The following is a 19,200-nucleotide window of genomic DNA, read 5'->3' as shown; positions in this document are numbered from 1 at the left end:
TGTCCTCCTACCCACTGCTTTTTCCTGCTCAGTCTCCTCTGCTAGCTACCCCTCCCCCCCCCACACACACACACAGCTCACCCTTTAATTGCTAGACTCTCTAAAGCTCCGCCCTTGGCCATTTTCTTATTTATAGTCCTTTACTTGACGATCTCATCGAGCCCAGGACTTTAAACTGCATCTATACACTGATGACAACCAAATGTACACCCCTTCTCCCTACCTCTCCCCTGATGGTGTTTCCATTCAGTTGTTGCATTGACCCTCCAGGTTAGTTTTCGATCTTCGAAACTAGGTCCCATGAGCCTAGTTGAGGGCTGCCCTGCCCTTGAGGTCCCCATCTTAGCAAATGACACTTCCTTGCGCTTTGTTGCTCAGATCAAAAATCTAGGTCTTGTCTTTTGATTAATATCTTTCTCACGTTTCACATCCAACCGTCAACATGGCTTCAATATACACCTTGAATCCAAGCATCCCGTACCACTTCTCCAACACCACCTTAGTCTGAGCTATCATTTTTTCCCACCTGGATTATTGTGTCTACCTCCTCACTGGCCCTGCTGCTTCTGCCTTCGCTCCCCCACAGCAGTCAGGGTGCAGGTGTTTAATTTGCACACATGGAGTCTGACCTGGATTCAAATGTCAGCTCAGCCCTGGGGCAGGACACTTAAACTCAGTTTCCCATCTTTCAACCAAGGCTTAGGTCATAGCATTGTTTGAGTAGTCAGTGAGATGTTTAGCCTGGTTCCTGGTTCATATTGAGTGCTCAATAAATGGGAGTTCTTGTTAAAGGCTCCTTGGATTTCCTCGAAGTTGGCCCCCAAAGTTGATGCTGATGCTGCTCAGTAAACCGGCTAACTCCTAATTCATCATGTGCCAGCTTCTTGGGGCTTCCCCAGGTTGTGATGGGCACCGGGCACCTCTCCAGGCTCCACCACTTGGTGTGTGTTAACTATCAGGGATGTACACCAAGGCCTATGGGCAGAGTTTCAAAATGCAAAGTGACATGGGGTTTGGACAGCAGTTTTCTTCACTCCCAGTGAAACCACTCCCCGAAACACCTATCCTCTAAGACCCAGAGGGAAGCCCTGACATTTGCATCCTCCAACTCTGAGGCAAGATTTTGTTGTCACATCCTGGAAGAACCAAAGTCTTGGCCAAGAGAGGAGGTGGGTGTGGTGGGAAAAGAGCCATTGTGGGTGATGTTTGTGTCCTCCTATGGGATTTCCAAACTATGAAGACAAAAATTCTCATCCTTTTGAAAGCACCGGACCCAAACCTCACAGGCTGGGGCACTCTTGCCCTCTGGGGCTCATCTTTACCTTCTCTCATCTTGTCTCCCTCCTTCCTGGAAGGCGGGACTCAGGCTGCAGGGTTTGAGGGCCAGCTCTGCTGCTCACTGGCCCGGGACAACCGTGAAATCTCCTTGAACCTCAGCTTCTCTACGTACAAAATGGAAAATAAAAGTAGGAGCTGTGGCCATTGCAAAAATAAGAACCATTGTATCTGAAAACAGAGAGGCAGCATAGGATGGCAGTAAAGAGGATGGTCTCTAGGGTTGGAGTCCAGCTCTTCTGTGCACTGGCTGGCCCTCGCACAAGTTGCCTAATCTCTGTTTCATTTGTAAGATGGGGATGACAACTGTTCCTCCCCCAATGGCATGCTGGGGAATCAAAGGCATTAACACACGTAAAGAGCCTTGAACAGTCTACAATTAGAAAGTGCCCACACTTGCTATTATTTCCACCCACTTCCTATGGCCTTCCCGGGACTGTGCATGGAGCCTGGGTCCCAAGGGAAGGAGGTCCCAAGGTCAGATGGACGACAACCCCCTTACACGCTCCCTTACAAGGAGGACTCACTGCAATTTTCTTGTTTCCCAGAAAGCTTTGCAATTGGCAGTGAACTAACCCCCCAAAAAGAGGCTCATGGGACCTCCATGGGACAAGTCTTCCCACAGAGCTGTATGGGAATATCCATAGGCAGGCACTGTCTGTATCATCTACTCCTAACCCTCACCATAAGCATGCAAAGTGAACTGGTTCCAAACAGTGCCTGACCTCCCATCTCCGATGCATTCTCCACACGACAACCAGAATAGGCTTGCTAACATGCAGTGTTCAGCAATGCCTTGACCTACCCCTGCTCCACAACCTGCCATGGCTCCCGAGGACCCCAGGAGAGAGTCCAAGCCCCTTACCTGGTCTTGAGGTTCTCACACAATCTGCCTCCAGCCTGTCTCTGCTGTTCTCTTTCCATACAACGTGCCTTCCCCCTCCTCCTCCCCTCCACACACCATTGCCACCCTGCAGTACTTAATAACCCTAAAGGGAAATTTCATACCTTTGTGCTTTTCCTCACTTGGTTTGCTCAGTCTGGGATGCCTTCTCACCTTTGGCAAGTGCCTACTGATGTCTCAGGACCCAGTTTAAATGCCAGGTCTTCTGGGAAGCCTGTCCTGACTTAGTAAGTTAACACCTTACTTGCACTTCATACAAACCTTTGTCAAAGCCACTGGCGTGCTGGTAAATACTTAACAACAGCTCTCTGGGGAGGCAGGGTGGGAGGGGAGCCATGATTTGTAGTGCTTGCCAACTTCCATGGTGTAAATGCTCTCTCTCACCTGTTTTTGAATTTCAAGCTACCGTGATTTAATACTCAGCTTGCGAATCTCCTAAAAATTTAACAACTGGCCCTGGTGAGCAAGTACAAGCTCCGGCACATCACATTACGTGACTTTTTTTCCATGCTCCTTAGTGGATTCCTCATTCCCTTCAGATAATGTCCAAACTCATGGACATTAACGGAGCTCATGGCCCTGAGAAAATCAGGGCTGGTTGGGCTGAGGACATGAAAGCAAACCAGCAAGCATAGAGACCCTGAGGCAGGAGTGGGCTTGCGGTGTTTAAGGCCAACGTAGCTAGAGCAGAATGGTGAGGATTTGGCTTTTACTCCGAGCCCACGAGAAGCCACTGGAGGGTCTGAGCAGAGCAGGGACACAATCTGATGTGTTTTAAGAGGATCACTGTTGGCAGCACCAATCAGGAGCCAGATGGCCACCCCAGCCCTGCCACTGACTAGATAGATGACTTCAGTTAAGTACTGTCTTCCTGGGGCTGTTGTAAGGATCCAGGTGAGTTGAAATCTGTAAAGCACTCAGACTTGTGCCTGGCACCTAGGGAGCACCATTTAAGTATTTGCTTAAAAAAATAAAAACGATCTACAAACAAGCTAATCCCACCAAAGGATCATGCTGTGGAGTCAAGGATGGAAACAGGGAGACCAGGTAGGAGTTGAGATGCAGATAGGAGATGCTGGCGACTTTGACCAGGGTCAGCAGAGGGGTGGAGCAGGTGAAGGCGGGACAACCCGCCAACAGTATTTCACGGCTGTTTGAGAGAGAACGGAGTCAACGATGATGCCAAGTTTTTTGGCTTCAGCAAAGGGAAAGCTGAGTTGCATTCATGGAGATGGGCTGGTCATCATGGGAAGAGCAGGTGTCAGGTAGAGTGTGGATGGACAAGGACATGAACACGCCCCTCTTGAAGTCATGACCGCATTTTACATGCGTTTTCCAGGACTGTTCCACGTGGCCCCACCACAACCTTTCAAGAGGGGTATTACTATCGCCCTTAGAGATAAGGAAACCGAGGTTCAGAGAGGTAGAGTAACCTCACCAAGGCCACATAGGGAGTAAGAAGGAGCAGGCTCAGGACCTGAACCGGGCAGTAGTGCTAGCTCATGTGCTAAGCATTTTCTCTTTGAAGACCATGGGAACCATACCTGCCAGATGCATGCACACCACCAGGTGACATTACAAATGAATGGGTGTTAATCCATGCAGGAGTCAGGACTGCGGTATGAGTTTAGAGGACAGGGGGTCAAGACTTTGAGCTACGCCTTGACAGGAAACAATAGCAACATAAGTGGTTTCTTACTGACCTCATTTCACTGAAGAGGAGGCTGAGCCTTAGACAGAAAGAATGAGCTCTCCAACAATACGGCTAGAGGTGATGTTCTGAACTGAAGGGCACGGTGCCTGATCCCAGCACCTGGGTTCATGACCTGCTGGCCCACCACCTGACCTGAAGGGACAATGGACTAACACAAACACATGGAAGATCAGCACACATTCTTCAGCGGCACTGGAACAAGTGGTTTGGGGCCTCTCTGCGAGTTTCTGCTCTCCAGGAATCGGTAGAAGCCAAGGTCCCAAAGGACAAGAAGGGATGGCTTTTCAGAAGGCATGGGTGGGGGCTATCCCCTGCCCCAGATGCTCACTCACCTGCTGGCTCATGGCCACGTCACAGGTACAGAAGGTGGGGGAGCCAGCCCACAAACAGCCCAGCCATCTGGTGAAGAAGATACATGACAAGATATGGCTGGATGTACTGGCAGAATGAGGCTAGATGCCCAGAAAATGTGGTAATACACCACACAGATGATAGGTTCCCCAGAACCCAGGAGAGCCAGGACGTCTGCTGTCTAGGGCTGCTCTGGGGCCCCAGCACAAAGGGGACCTGGTGAAGGGTCACTCTGTGGGGGAGGGGGAATCCCAGTCCCATTTTCCCTATGCTCTGTGGGAGTGGTTGAGAACCCAAGTGTCATTATCAAACAGACCTGGTTACAAATCCAGCCCTGTAATCCCAGGGGTGTGACTTAGTCTATCTGAGCTTTAATTTCCCCCATCTATCAAATGGAGCTGATGGCGAGATGGATGTCATAGGGTCGTTAGAATTAAATGGCTCACTCCGTACGAAGTGTTGAGAATGATGCCAGGCACAGAATTTGCATCCAGTCAGTGATAGCTGCCATTGTGGCTGGAAATACCCTGACCCTTTTTATTTTCCAAATTCCACCACATATCCAGCCTCTCCATTTCTTGGCATGAAGCAGCCTCCGTTTTCTGTTTAAGCCTCAGAATAACTGAGGGATTTCCCGGAGAGACAAAGCAAGGTACAAGTGAGGTCTGACCTTGTGTTCACAGGGAACAGATGAGCAGGCAAAGGTGCGTGGGATTTGGTCATTTATTCAATTATCCAACAACTCTATTGAGGGACCATTGTGTACTGGCCCTGTTCTGTCTCCTGGGACCCACAGTGAACAATACAGAGACGGCCCCTGCCTTCAAGGACTTCACATTCTAGAGCAACGCCATCCAACAGAAATAGCATGTGAACGCCCACATGACTTTAGTTTTCTGGTGGCCACTTTTTTTTCTTAAAGGTACAATAAACCTTAATGATATAGTTTATATCCAAAACACAGTCACTTCAACATGCAGTCAATATTAAAAATTATTAATGGTATATTTTGCATTCTTTTTGTATTAGGTCTTCTAAACCTGGTGTGTATTCTACACATATAGCACATGAGCTCAGACCAGCCACATTTCAGAGCAGTTCTTGAGTTAAGTGTGGGAGAGTGCCAACTGGATTGGATTAGAAAGACGGTGAGGGCTGTGGGGTTGGGGGAACCAAAGTGTTCAGCTCTGCACCCCGCCCCCTAGCACAGAGGGGGCACTGTGTCAGCCTTGGGTGAATGAATGCAGGGTGAACGAAAAGACCATACGCTTGGGGGTGCCAGGGTTTCAATGCCATTGACTGTGACATTAAGCGAGTTGCTTAAGTGCTCTGTGCCTCAAGTCCTTCTTTGGAAAATGGGCATATACAGGTTGTTCCTCACGGGGTTTTGTGAGGATTAAATGGGAGGATAGAGGAAGAGCACTCAGAGCACCGCTCACCACGTAGAATGTTCTCAGTAACTGTCCGCTCTGGCCAGCCTCCACACCGTGGGCCTCACCCTGCTTCATTCTTCAGGTTTGAGCCACAGTTATCTGCGCATCATGCCTCTGTTCAGCTCGACCTTACATCTCGGGCTTCTGTAAAAAGCACCACGAACAGGTGGCTTAAAGCAACAGAAATGTATGCACTTGCATCATTCTTCTGGAGGCTGCAAGTCCAAGATCAAGCAGTCTTCAGGACTGTGCTCTCTCTCTTAATGTTTATTAATTTTGAGAGAGAGACAGACAGACAGAATGTGAATGGGGAAGGGCAGAGAGAGAGGGAAACACAGAATCCGAAACAGGCTCTAGGCCCTGAGCTGTCAGCACAGAGCCTGACGTGGGGCTCAAACTCACAAACCATGAGATCATGACCTGAGCAGAAGTCGGATGCTCACTGACTGAGCCACCGAGGCACCCCAGGACTGCGCTCTCTCTAGAGCCTGGAGGGGAGAATCTGTTCTGTGCCTTTTTCTCTGCCTCTGGTGTTGTCAGCACTCCTGGTGCTCTTTGGCTCCTGGATGCCTCCCTGCTTCGTCACACGGCATCTCCCTGCCTGTCTAGGTCGGCACCTGCCATCCTTCTCTCGGTATGTGGCTGTCTCTACGCCTCTCCTTTTCTTCTAAGGACGACAGTCATATTGGGTTAAGGGCCACCCTTCTCCATTTTGACCTCCTCTTCATTTATATCTTGATGACATCTGCAAAGACCTTATTTCCCAATAGGGTCACATTCACAGGTAACAGGGATTAGGATTTCAACACGTCTTTTGGGGGCACACAATGCAACCCATCACACAGGGTTATCGTGAGGATTAGACAATCCAGTGTGTGTAAACGCCCTGCTAGCTCCCCCGTGCTCCCCCCTCTAGGCTACCTCAGATCTCCTCTGTCAGCACCCGGGCCACAGCGTTTGCCCCTACAGCTGCCACCAGTGACCTCTTGCACCTCTCAACACTCCCAGACTTGGACTCAGATAAATTGCCAGCCACAGGGCATGCGACTTGAACTGGAAATGCATGAGAGTTAACTCTCCCTGGGGTGAGCTTGAGCCACTGGGGGATCAGAAATGGGAGAGAACCAGAAAATACATTTCCTCTCCATCCCCTGACCCCCGACAGGACACTGCATCGACCACCTTCCATGCAGCCTCTCTGAGGCTGTCTAGTGAGAGGCAGCAATCATCCAGGCTTGCTACAGAGCTGTGGCCCATGCAATAATGCACTCCATCATATTACTCTCCACTCTGCACACTCACTACCCTTTCCTTCATGCCTGCTTTCCCTAGGGTTACACTCTTCCCTAGTATCAGCATATAATCCCTCAGATTTGCTCTTCTACACAACTCGGACTAAGATATTCAAGAGATGGCAGTTTCATTTGCCTGTCCAGACTCAACCCAACTGATGTTACCAGACTCAGCCCAACTGATGTTACCTTTCCCAAAAAGCTCTGATATGTCCTGCTTCTTACCCTGGTTCCTTCATGCTTTGATAGCACCCTAAACACTTACATCTGTGATAACACTTACAATATATTACAGTTACTTGCATCCTTGCCTGTCTCCCCCACCAGACTGTGACTTTTTCCATGGACCACACTCTACTCATTATTGTGTCCCCAGCACCCACCACTCAGATATTTGATAACTGAAGTTTTGTGACTGAAGTAATTAGCATCTGCTGACATGATGCTATGGGGTTGGGGGGAGTCTATAAAATCTCTCCCACTAGCTTTCTCCCCTTGCCCCTGGGAAAATGACTCTTCTACCTGCTTACTGATGCTGGGAATGCCTTTTCCAAGGGTCAATCATCACAGCGAGATAAGATGTAAAACACAAATATCTCTGTTAGAGGAAACATAAGTCCTTATATTCTCACTAAAATGTAAATGACTGATATGGTGGTTCTTTTCTGACAGAGGCAGGAAAGTCATCAGGGGACACAGGGGCATTTTATCCCACATAGAGTCAGTATTATGCATATAGAAAAGAGCTTTGGGGCAATCAAAGGGGTGAAGAGTACCCCCGCCTCAAGTTAGCTCTGCCATTGGTCTGCTATGGTACCCAAAACTCCTGCTCCCGCATGGATCAAATCTACCATGCAGTAAAGGAAATTTTCTCAGAAGCCAGAAGACCCAATTCTTTCACTGGCATTTCTGCTTGCTAGCTGTGTGATCTTGGGCAAAGCCCTTACCCTTTCAGTTCTTTTAAATATAAAATGAAGAAGAAGAAGAAGAAGAAGAAGAAGAAGAAGAAGAAGAGAAAGAAGAAGAAGAAGAAGAAGAGGAAGAAGAAGGAGAAGAAGAAGGAGAAGGGGGAGGAGAAGGAGGAGGAGAAAGAGAAAAAGAGGAGGAGGAGGCAGAAGGAGAAGAAGGAGGAGAAAGAGGGGAAGGAGGAGAAGCAGGAGGAGGAGAAGGAGGAGAGGAAGAAGAAGAAGGGGGAGGAAGAGGAGAAGAGGAAGGAGGAGGAAGGATGGTGATGATGGTGATGATACATTCTCCAGCTTCTTTACATGGCCTTTGGAAAAATCAAATAAGAAATGCATGTGAACCTGCTTTCCAATGTGGGAAGCAATTTACATATGTGAAGAATGTACTATTTTTACATTTGTAATACAAACCGTCTTGACAGAAGGACCTTTTTCACAGAAATCTGGACCTCTCAGGGGGCAAGTCGACAAGCAAGCTCTCTCTGTGTGACTCCCAGCCACCCATACTCATAGGTGTCATTCTGCCTTTAGGGCTTGGGTGCCAGGAGCCCATCTGCCTCTCAGGCTAAGGGGAGCTATTGTCCTCCCAGGAGAGCTCTTGCCCACAATCTTGTCCCTACCCACCCCCCATTCCCCCCACCCCCGCCAATCCGCCAATCCAAAGAGGAGGATGTGGCCTCCAGGCCTTTCTCCGGGAGTCATTAGGCTCCTTGCAAACGACTGCAATTCCATCTGAGTTGGAAGCTACTCAGAATTCAGTTCTTATCTCAGGTTTAACTCAAGGGGGTGTTTGCATGGAAAGTTTAAATGAAGACATGAGAAATGAAAAGGACCACAGTGTGAAATCAGAAAAGCAAAACCCAACGCAGTGTCTCCTCCTGGGGTTGTTTCTGTTCTCTCTAGGAAACACCCCAAAATGTAGACCTCTCCTTTCTAACTCTGGATTTGTCCTCATGTATCCTCATTTCTGCCAAGTTCCATTAGTTGAGGTAGTTACAAAGGTCCGCGCAGGTTTGAGGGGAGAGAACGTTGACCCTGTTAACTTCCATGGAGATGTGTCACATAAAAATGTTCCATCAGAGAGCAGCACATAGGATGGGGTATACTTTGGTGTGGCCATCTTTGGGAAATACTATCTGTCACACTAGCTTTTTAATGAAGGGGGGAAAGCTCTCATTAAAAACTATTAAGTCAGGCTGAAAAAAATGAAATGTGAAGTAGTGACTTATTATACGCATTATATTACAAGGAAACAGTATGCTTACCAAAGCATCCCCTTAGAATATATTTTGATGGTAATGATAATAATGATGTTAAGTGCTTCTCAACCAATGGAGTGTCTCTGCATCAAAGTGATCTCCTTTAATCCAGCAATGCTGGGAAGCAGGGGTATCCACTTTCCAGTTAGTTCACAGCAGCAAGTACCTTGCCATGCATCACACACTGGTAACAGTTGTGGGGCTTGAACCCAGGGCTTCTGACTCAGATTTTCCTTTCCACATCTGACCAGCAGCCAGGTTGAGTGATATATAGCACCCATTTCAGACAGCTCAGAAGTTCATAAGAAACTTCTATCTAGTAAGTGAGTTCCAGGCATGGCTTTGCTGTGGCTTAAGTCTGAGCAAATCACCGTCTTCTCTGAATCTCTGTCTGATCATCTGCAAATGCAGAGGATTGCACTCGTGGAAGTTAAACTTTTTCCTTTAAAAAGAAATCTTAAGCAGCCACACGTCCCAAGTGAAATCTTATGAGGACCCCTGCTTTATGAAATGTCTATTCAAAAACAGCTATTCTACCCACCAGAGCTCTATAAACCATCCCTGGGTATACACTCAACAGAAATGCACTCATTTGTCCATCACAAGGCTTGTGCAAGAATGTTCATAACAGCTATGTTCATAATACCAAAACCCAGAAACAACCCAACTGTGCATCAATAGTAGTACAAAAGATCAATAAACTGTAATATTGTCGTGCAATGTAATACTACATGGCAATGAAAAAACGAAGACCATTGCTACACTCCAAAACGTGGATGAATGTCTCCATATAATTTTGAGTGAAAGAAGCCAGACACAAAAAGAGCATGAACTTTATAATTCTATTTATATGAAGTTCAAAAACAGGAAAGATCAGAAGGTGGTTATCTTTGGTGAGGGCACTGACTAGGAGGGGACAGCAGAGAACTTGTCCCGGGGAGCAGAGAATGTTCTTTACCTTGATCTGGGTAATGGCTACCTGGATGTATACATATATAAAACCTCATCAAGCTTTCTCATGAGATTTGTGCACTTTGCTGTATGTAAGTTGTACCTAAAAAAAAAAAAAAAAAAAAAAAGTGAAAAGCAAAGTGAAATCGCTCTAGTTGAAGCAAGGAAGAGGGTCTTAAAGACCCATGTGCTGAGCCCCCACCTAAGACCCCATCTACCCACTCCTTGGAGGACTCTAAGGGTCCACAGGGCACAGTTTAAAAGAGCATGAGATGAGTCTAGACCATCTCTAAGGAAACAGAAGCTCTGACAGTGTGATTCACGTTAGAATTCAGTCTTCAAGATTCCACAGGTGACAGCTGTCTCAAACACCCAACTCCATGTCCATGGTCATCCTGTCTTGCCCTCTTTCCGAAGCCCAAAGCCCACATGCTGCCCCCAGGACCAAAGCCTCCTATTCACCCTCCCTAAGCATCACCCTCTGCTTCCAACTTCCCAAGAAGGCCCACACGAAGCTTACCTCCTGCTGGTGAGTGCAAGCGCTCAAGTTCAGCCACCTTGATTCAAATCCTGACTCCTCTACCTGTGGCTGGATGTGCTTCTTCTTTGTACACTGACGTTAATTGTACAGACCTCATTGATTGTGAAGAGAATTAATTTAGTACACGGAGAGATCTTTCAACAGTGTCTAATCCATCCTAGGCACTCAATAAATGTTAGCTATCATTCTGATCATTGTTTGTTCTCTTTCATTGCTTGTTCATGGCCAAAGAATATATAGCTTTAAAAAATTAACAGTAATCTAGTAAAATGCTTACCATGTGCTTTGTTGGACTTCTCATAGCCCAGCCTCCTTTTGAGTGAACTGAAGAGACTGAGTTTCCAAAGTCACACAACTGATTAATGATGGAGTCAAGACTCAAACTCAAGCCCTCCTGACCCCCAAACTCCACAGGCTGATCTCCTGGTTACCTTGGTCAGTAAACCACGTAACAGAGTTGACAGAGCAGGTCCCGATCCTATAAGAGTGAACATATAGTGGGGCCACTAGAGTGACAGAGTCTGGAATCAAACAAGCCTGAGCTTCAATCTTGAGATGTGTGGTTTACCAGCTCTATGAGTTTCCACTGTTTAATTTATCCAAGCCTCAATTAGCTCATCTATAAATTGAGACACCACTATGGAATGCATTAAATGAGCTTCATAAGTGTGGCCAGAAGGAAAGCAAAGTTAACCCCGGGGATTTCCAGTATTATGGGATGCTGATAGGGAGTGATTTGGGGAAGGGACCATAAACTCCATCCCTGTTTCACCGAAATCTTCCTCCAGTTCAGAACAGAACCTCTTATCCAGGGACAACCCCTCTGAAGATTGGGGACTTTTTGAAAGATCAAACGATGCTGAAGTGCAAAATGTTAACTTTGTCTGTGGTTCTGGTCTCTCTTCCTCTGTTGTCAATTTTAAAACAGTTGCTAAAAACTAACCTCCCCTGTCAGCCTCTCTTCCTCTTCTTGTTCTCAGAACAGAGGCTATGATAGAATCCAAGGCAGTTTTCATTTCCAAATAGCCCATCTTTCTGAGTCCCTCCTCCCTCTCAGCCCTCAATATTACTTTCTCTCTCTACTTCATTCTGCTCTACAGACACAACTGTGCCTTAAGTGATGGGAGTGAGGATGATATCCTAGACTCCATGATTTTAGAACTCCCAGGTGGCCACAAGGAGCAGGTGGCTGGAACGGTGACTCGGACTCAGAAGGGAAGGATTTGGCAGTAAATGTGGGTTAAAAAGGCCTGATATTCTTACACACCCGATCTGAACATAACATTTTCCTACCCCCAGAGGTAAGAGGGGACAATCACACCCTCTTGCTCACTCCCATACAAATTACTGAGCCTGCAAGGTTTTCTGGGGACATCCTCCTTTCTCTCCCCTGGATCATCACCTTCAATGGCCAATGTATTGAGATGGCACCCTCCAGGCCTGAAAAAAGTTGTCACATGAAGTGGGCAGATACAAGCAGCTGGGGAAAGGCATACTGGCTATGAAAATTGAATCTTTAAAAGGCCATTGCCCAATAACTACGATGGAATCCAGTTTATTAAGGAACAGAGTTTCAAACACAAAAGTGCCACCATGTGCTCTCAAACTCTCTTTAGCAATGCTTACCATCATCTTAGTCCAATACCACTTATTTCCAGTTATTAGGGGTTACTCCTTCACATTTTGAACTTATTTTCAAGCAATGACTCTCTTCTTCCCATCGTCCCCTGACAGTGTTTGCCCCCAACCCCAAACACATACACAAACACTGGACCTGTGTCTCTAAGGAGCTTGGCAGGGAGGGGAGTAGGGTCTGTTGTCACCACCCTGTCTCCTCCACACATGTCCTCTGGTGTGGAAGCAGGACAGAAGGATGGAAGGGCTGAGGTGTCCCCTTACTTAGCTGCCCCTGGTGAGGGACTGGTCCACTTCATTACATGGGTTGTTGTTTCCTTGAATGACATGGATTGGCCTTTGGCTCTCTCTGTGAGGCTTCGTCTCATGGGGAACACACATTGGTTTTGTTGTGGAGTGTTGTGAGGCCACCCCTGCATGTGTGGGCCATCCCCCTACATAGGTGTTGGTATGTAGCACCAGCTTGGGCTCTAGCTGCTTCCCTCCTTTCTCTCCCCAATCAGAGACAGTCCACCCCTCACTCCCCTTTTACTATGATCATCTCATCCACTCAGAACCCACTTAGGGATAATGGCAAGTGTAGTCCTGCTTCCCAGGGTGTTCTGTCAACCCAGGGGGGAACGGACGCATCCTGTCACACCTGAGAGGCTACAGGCCCCAATCTCCTGCCTCCTTCTCCAGGCCTCAACAGCATCAGGTACTCTGCTGGTTCATGGCTCAGAAATTGTGAAAGAAAAAATAATTTTAATCTGTTGGTGTTATTAGGAATTTTAAAAATCCTTCCCAAATCTGCACACCTTGATTTAAGTCTACCAAGCACACACTCCTCAGGAAAAGGGCCAGTGAAAACAAAAAGTAGAAGTCAAATTCCATGCCAGGCTCCATGCAGGGGGCAGGGTAGTGTGTGGTCCCTTCATGGGAGAAGTGAACCCAGAGCTCCTCATAGGCAGAAACCCAGAACCAGCACGAACCAAAACAATGTCAACTTCAGAGATGACAGAAATCTGGGGGAGGACATTAGACATCCCAGCAAGTAGGATAAGGTTTAAAGAAAATAGGATAAAGAGCTTAAGTCACTTTGATTTAAACCTCAAAGTACAGGGTGACTCAGCTCCAAAAAGTGGCATCTTGTACAGGGGTTGTTAGCCTGTCAGGTTTGTTCTCTGCATAGAAATATCAAAAGTTGATATACCCTTGAAACCCCTTAGCATGATACCATATGGGAGATGCACATTTCTCAGTACGTTTCATCAGCCAGTGCTTCCCTAAATGCTCAATGGATCTTTGACTCCTAGTGTGACCATCAGCGGAAGCAGGTGGTCCCAATGAGGTGCCATGTTGAACCCCAACACATCTCTTTAATAAACCTAGACCCACAGCCTATGTGGTGAGACACTCACATGATGAGAGGCCCAGGAGCTGAGGTCTAAGGAGGGAACAGCAGAATCCCCCTCTGTTCCCATCTCATGCTCACTCCAGTGCATCCACTAAAATTCTTTGGTTTCCTTCCCTCTTCTCTCTCAAAAGTGTATAGTTGAACATGTATAACTTTACTGCTACTTAAGCCAAGAAAGAATATGAGAAAGGAACACACCATGATCTTAGCCATGGCAGTCCTTAGGTGCTCTATTATTCAAAGTTTACGTAATAAGCACATACAACATTTACAATGGTAAGTATGCCATTGGGTAGTTGCAGGGAATGATGGTGCTTACAACAGGACACAAGCACATAGTAGGCCCTAAATATATATTATCTCATTATTATTATCAGGAAAAAATAAAATTTACCTCACTGCTGTATGACAGGAAAGAGGTGGCAGAGGAGATGGGCCCCCAGCAGGGAGGTCCCTCTCCACCCCTAAACCTACAGAAGTTTCATGGCCTTTGTTACCTCTGCCCACAGATGACTGGGATGTTTTCGCTGAGGTAGGATCACAGAAGATTATACTGCCCACATGTCAACCCCAGAAGGATCTAGAAACCTGGGAGAAAAAAGCAGGAAGGAGAGAGGGGGTGGTTAAGAGATGAAAATAATTTCCAGAAGGAATTTGATTAATGCTGTTGTCCTGGGCAAGGAGCAGTTCTGGGCGAGCATCCCTCCTAGGGCGGGAGAAGAGAGGAGGGCAAGGCTTAGGAGCTCGGGCTGTGCATTCCCGCTGACCTAAGATGTCAATCCCAGCCCTACCATTAGGACAAGTTACTTATTCCCTTGGCCTCAGTTTCCTTATGTAGAAAATGAGGGATAATAATAACACACACCATGGGGTGCCTGGTGGCTCAGTCGGTTAAGCGTACATGGCTCAGGCCATGATCTGACGGTTTGTGGGTTCGAGCCCCGTATCGGGCTCTGTGCTGACAGCTCAGAGCCTGGAGCCTGCTTTGGATTCTGTGTCTCCCTCCTTCAGTCCCTCCCCCATTCATGCTCACTCTCTCTCTGTCTCAAAAATGAATAAACTTAAAAAAATTTAAAAAAATAATAACACTGCATCAGGATGCCATGGGGGATAAAAGAGGTACCACAACTGCAGAGCCTGGGGTGGAGTGGCACTTCTCAGCTAGCACTGTTATCTGCAGCCTAAAATTCCTGCATGATTATGTGTGATTATGAGTGCTTGAATGATTTGGAGTGTTGAAATCTATAGACGTACATTATTGTTTAAAGCATATGTTTGCAATACAAATTGAAATGTGTCACCCTCCATCATCTATTAAGTTGGAAAGTGTGGGGTGCCTGGGTGACTCACTCAGTTTAGCATCCGTCTCTTGATTTCAGCTCAGGTCATGATCTCACAGTGTGTGGGATCGAGCCCTGCGTCTGGTTCCGTGCTGAGAGCATGGATTCTGCTTGGGATTCTCTCTCTCCCTCTCTCTCTGCCCCTCCCCGCTCATGTGCTTGCTCTCTCTCTCTCTCTCTCTCAAAATAAAATGAATAAACTTTAAAACATATATATATATATATATATATATATATATATATATATATATACACTAGTGAGAATGTGGGGAAATGGACACACCTTCTCTATTGATGGGAATATAAGTGGCACAATCTCTGGGAAGAGCTATTTGACAACATGTATCAGTTCCCTTAAACATGTCCAGTCTCGGGCAGAGAAGCCGTATGGTGTCACAAGGTTGAGCAGAGATGGGAACAGAATGCCTAGTGGCAGAAACCAGGATGGGTCCAGGGAATTAACAGATCTTCTTTAAGGAGCCCCAGAAATTCCGGGGAGGAGATACAAAATGTGTGGTCATGCAAATTGTCATAAACAATTGTTATTTGGGTGTTAGAGAGAATGCCAACCCTTTAACTGGAGACGCAGAACTAGTGTACCTCCAGTTGCCAACTGCATATCCCTTCCTGGAGGCCTCAAATGCATCTTCCACTCCAGCACACCCAGGATGGACCTATGGACTGACCACACTCCCCACTCAAACCATTCATCCCCGCTGTTCCAATCTTAACAACAACAAAAAACTACCACCATTTACTAGTTGTCCAAGTGCCAACCCCCATGAGTTATCCTTGATTTCTGCTTTTCACTTCGCCAATAGCACCAGCAGCACCATCCAAACCCCCACATCCAATCACTCAACGGGTCCTGTTTCTTCTGCTTCCAAAATACATCCTGAATCTAGTCACTGCTCTCAGTCACCACTGCTACTGTCTGATAGAGGCCACCATTATTTCCCACCTGGACTGGGCTTGTCAATTATCTTACTTCTACTCATAATCCCTCCAAATCATTCTCCAAGTAACAGCCTGGATGCTCTTTTAAAAATAGAAACCAGAATGTTAAGTGCAGCTGAAGAGAATTGATAAATGTGACTATATATCCGAAATTATTCTAACTTGAGCACAGAGTAACTAGACTAAAAGAGGTAAAATAGGAAAGGTATGTCAAGAATAATGGATGACAGACTTAGAAGGACTAACATGCATCTTGTTAAAGTACTGGAGAAAAGAATAGGAAGAGTGGAAGAGAGGAAATTTTCAATGAGTTAATAGGTTTGCATTTTCCAAAATTGGTGAAAGAAACTAAGCTTCAGACTGAGGATCCCCACCAAACCCCAAATAGAATGAATAAGATTAAATCCACACCTGAGCACATTTATAGATAAACTAAGGAGCACTAAAACAAAGATGTGATATTATCAAAGCGGCAGAGAAAGCAGAGGTCACCTACAAAAGACTGACAATTAGAGCTGAGATGGCAATGGCAGCTGGTGGAAGTCAGGCGACAGCCAAGAACGATATATTCAGAAATCACCTCTTAAAAACCAGGGCAGATATTGTTTCACACATTTCTCTCAATGGGTTTAAGAGAGTTCATTAAAAAAGAGAGAGAAAGAGAGAGAGAGAGAGACCAAGTTGAGTCACATAATCAACCAGATTAAAATTCATCCATTTCTTTACATTGTCTCTTTTTCCTTGTCTCCTATCCCTCTTTCCCCACCCACCACCCTGGAGACACTCAGGCCTTCTTTCTGTTCCTCCAACAGCACACTCTGGGTCTTTCTTCCTACTCTGCCCCCTGCCTGGAGTGCCCTGTGCTTACTCTCCTCTCAACCTTCAGGTCTCTCCTCAAAAAAATAGTCCCTCCAGCCATTAACGTGACACCCTGTTCAATTTTGCTGGAAGCACTTATCTACAACTGAAATTCTTTTGTTTGCTTTTTTGTTTACTTGTGTGTTGTTTATGTTCCCTTCCTCACACCATTAGAATGTGAGCCCCATGAGGGCAGAAGCCTGCCTGCTTACCTCTTTATTGCTTATCCTCAACACCCAGGGCATCTGAAGTGCTCAATAATTAGTAGGGAAAAATCAATGAACGAGTATCTGAGTCACACAAGGTTGTGGCACCTCCTACTCCAGTATCCTCTGGTTACTTATTACATCGAGTTCATGGTGGGAGAAGGGGCCAGAGCCACTGGTTCTGAGGATGAATGCTTCTTGTTTAACTATAGGAGAGCTCAGGATTCCGTCTGGGCTAGCAGAACAAGTTAACTGCAGGATGAGAAGCTAAAGCTTTTGGATCCTTGGCACTCGTCTAGGTGATTGCTTCAGATGTGTCTTGTCACCATCTCAGCAGTGCTATTTCACAATGGTATACAAAGGATGAGAATTAACTTCATCCCAAAGGAACTCTTCTTGGGACATCTGGTCACATGGCATGTAGGAAGTGGGTCAATGAATAAGCATTCAAATGAGGAAATGTTGAAACATCACTGGTCCGCATTGCAGAGCTGAGATCCCTTAGCTTAGTATTCAAGGCACTCCGCTCTCCAGCCTTGTTCCAGATCTGAGATCTCTCCTGACCTCAATTTCCCCATCTGTAAAATGAGAAGAAAATCATCAGAAAGGTCCCTTCCAGGCCTAATGGTTTAGCATGCTTCTCTTGGACATGAATTCCTTCCTGCAGCCAAACTGATCTAATTACTGTCTTCCCTGTCCCCCACCTATACATAAACCTAAAAATTTTGCCTTTGATTACACTGGTCTCCTGCCTATAATGTTATCATTTCCTCTCTGGTCTTTGAAATAACAGGTGGCCTTCAAGGGTCAATGGAATTTCTACTCCCATTCTTCTTTCTTATTTGTTCTAGCTGAAAATATTTCCTTTTTATAAACCCCTGGGCATGTACTGTCTCATCTAAGGCGTTAATAAACTATAACCCGCAAGCCAGATTTAGGCCATGGGCCAAATCTGTCTGTTTTTATAAAGTTTTATTGGGACATAGCCATGCCAGTTCATTTACATATTGTTTATGGCTGCTTTTACTAAAAGACTACAATGTCAGGGTTGAATAGTTGTTAACAGAAACAGCGTGGCCCACAAAGCCTAAAAATGTACTGTCTGGCTCTTTACAAAATCAGTTTCCAACTTCTGGCCAATCCATGCTTCTCAAACTTGATCTCTGTGTACAAAGATCCCTGCCAAGATCCAGGCAGAAGATATCCAAAGCCACAGATCACCACAGTGTATCTTCTTGCAGCATCAATTTGAAGAATGGGGAGGAGGAAAAACGGTTAATGAAATATAAATGTGTACCTTAAAGCAAACACATTTATCTTACAAAATGGAATCTAGCATTTGCATGAAATTGTGACTGAAAATCCCAAATGTGACCCAAATTCCAAGCTTAGGTAGGACCTCTCCACATTATTCCCACTCCTTCACTGCTAAAATGTTTTAGTATAAAATTCTGGGAAAAACCCATCTATGTTATTAGATTTGAAGTGAAACCACCTGAATTTTTGTATCCTTACCACTCGTGACCTAGTGCTTTACTAAGGAATGGGGTTATTTATCAAGGTAAATCCTGAAAGGTCCTCCCCTGTCAGGATGGTTAATGGGGTCCTGCATGATGGCAGGACCAGGGGACTTGACCTGCAGAGGTCTCATTCACTGTAGGGGATTTATGAGTGCCTTGACTGTTTCTATGGCAACAAAAAGACTAATAGCATTTTGTTACATTAACAATATTTGCGACAATGTTATTGCCAGTTCAAGCCACAAATTAGTTCCTTCCTGAGCTCAAGGCAGAACCAACCATACAAGTGAAAGAGTGATGACCTAGTTGTTCTGTTTTTTTCGCCTTTCTCTTTTTCTTTTCTTTTATTTATTTGCTTATTTATTTACAGAGAAGAAATGGGAAAAGAGATACTATAAAATTTATTCCAACCCTGGCTAACAACACCACGGCTATTCGTGTGCCCCCTTCCATTTCCCTCACCCCAAATAACCTCTATTGCATAAAACGGTGATCACTGTTTTGTGTTTGATGTGGTTGTTTATCTTTGTTTTGTTTTTAAAAGGC

General features: G+C 45.9%; 1 long non-coding RNA gene across 2 annotated transcripts; it reads right to left on the bottom strand.

Moving 5' to 3' along the window:
• Positions 1–5,009: 5,009 nt before the first annotated feature.
• Positions 5,010–17,253, bottom strand: LOC109257575 (uncharacterized). Of its 2 annotated transcripts, XR_008423725.1 has the most exons (5): positions 17,141–17,253; positions 10,722–11,220; positions 10,209–10,304; positions 9,257–9,649; positions 5,010–5,881 (listed from the first exon to the last, which is right to left on the bottom strand). It is a non-coding gene; the product is annotated as an uncharacterized LOC109257575 (long non-coding RNA). The 2 variants fall into 2 exon arrangements; XR_002076028.2 differs by having other exon boundaries at positions 9,257–10,304.
• Between the last annotated feature and the right edge of the window lie 1,947 nt (positions 17,254–19,200).

The sequence above is a fragment of the Panthera pardus genome, unplaced genomic scaffold (assembly GCF_024362965.1).
Source record: "Panthera pardus isolate Hobbes unplaced genomic scaffold, ASM2436296v1 HiC_scaffold_2, whole genome shotgun sequence".
Classification (NCBI taxonomy): Eukaryota; Metazoa; Chordata; class Mammalia; order Carnivora; family Felidae; genus Panthera; species Panthera pardus.
The sequence above is the reverse complement of the archived record's forward strand: the minus strand, read 5'-3'. Positions and strand labels throughout refer to the sequence as shown.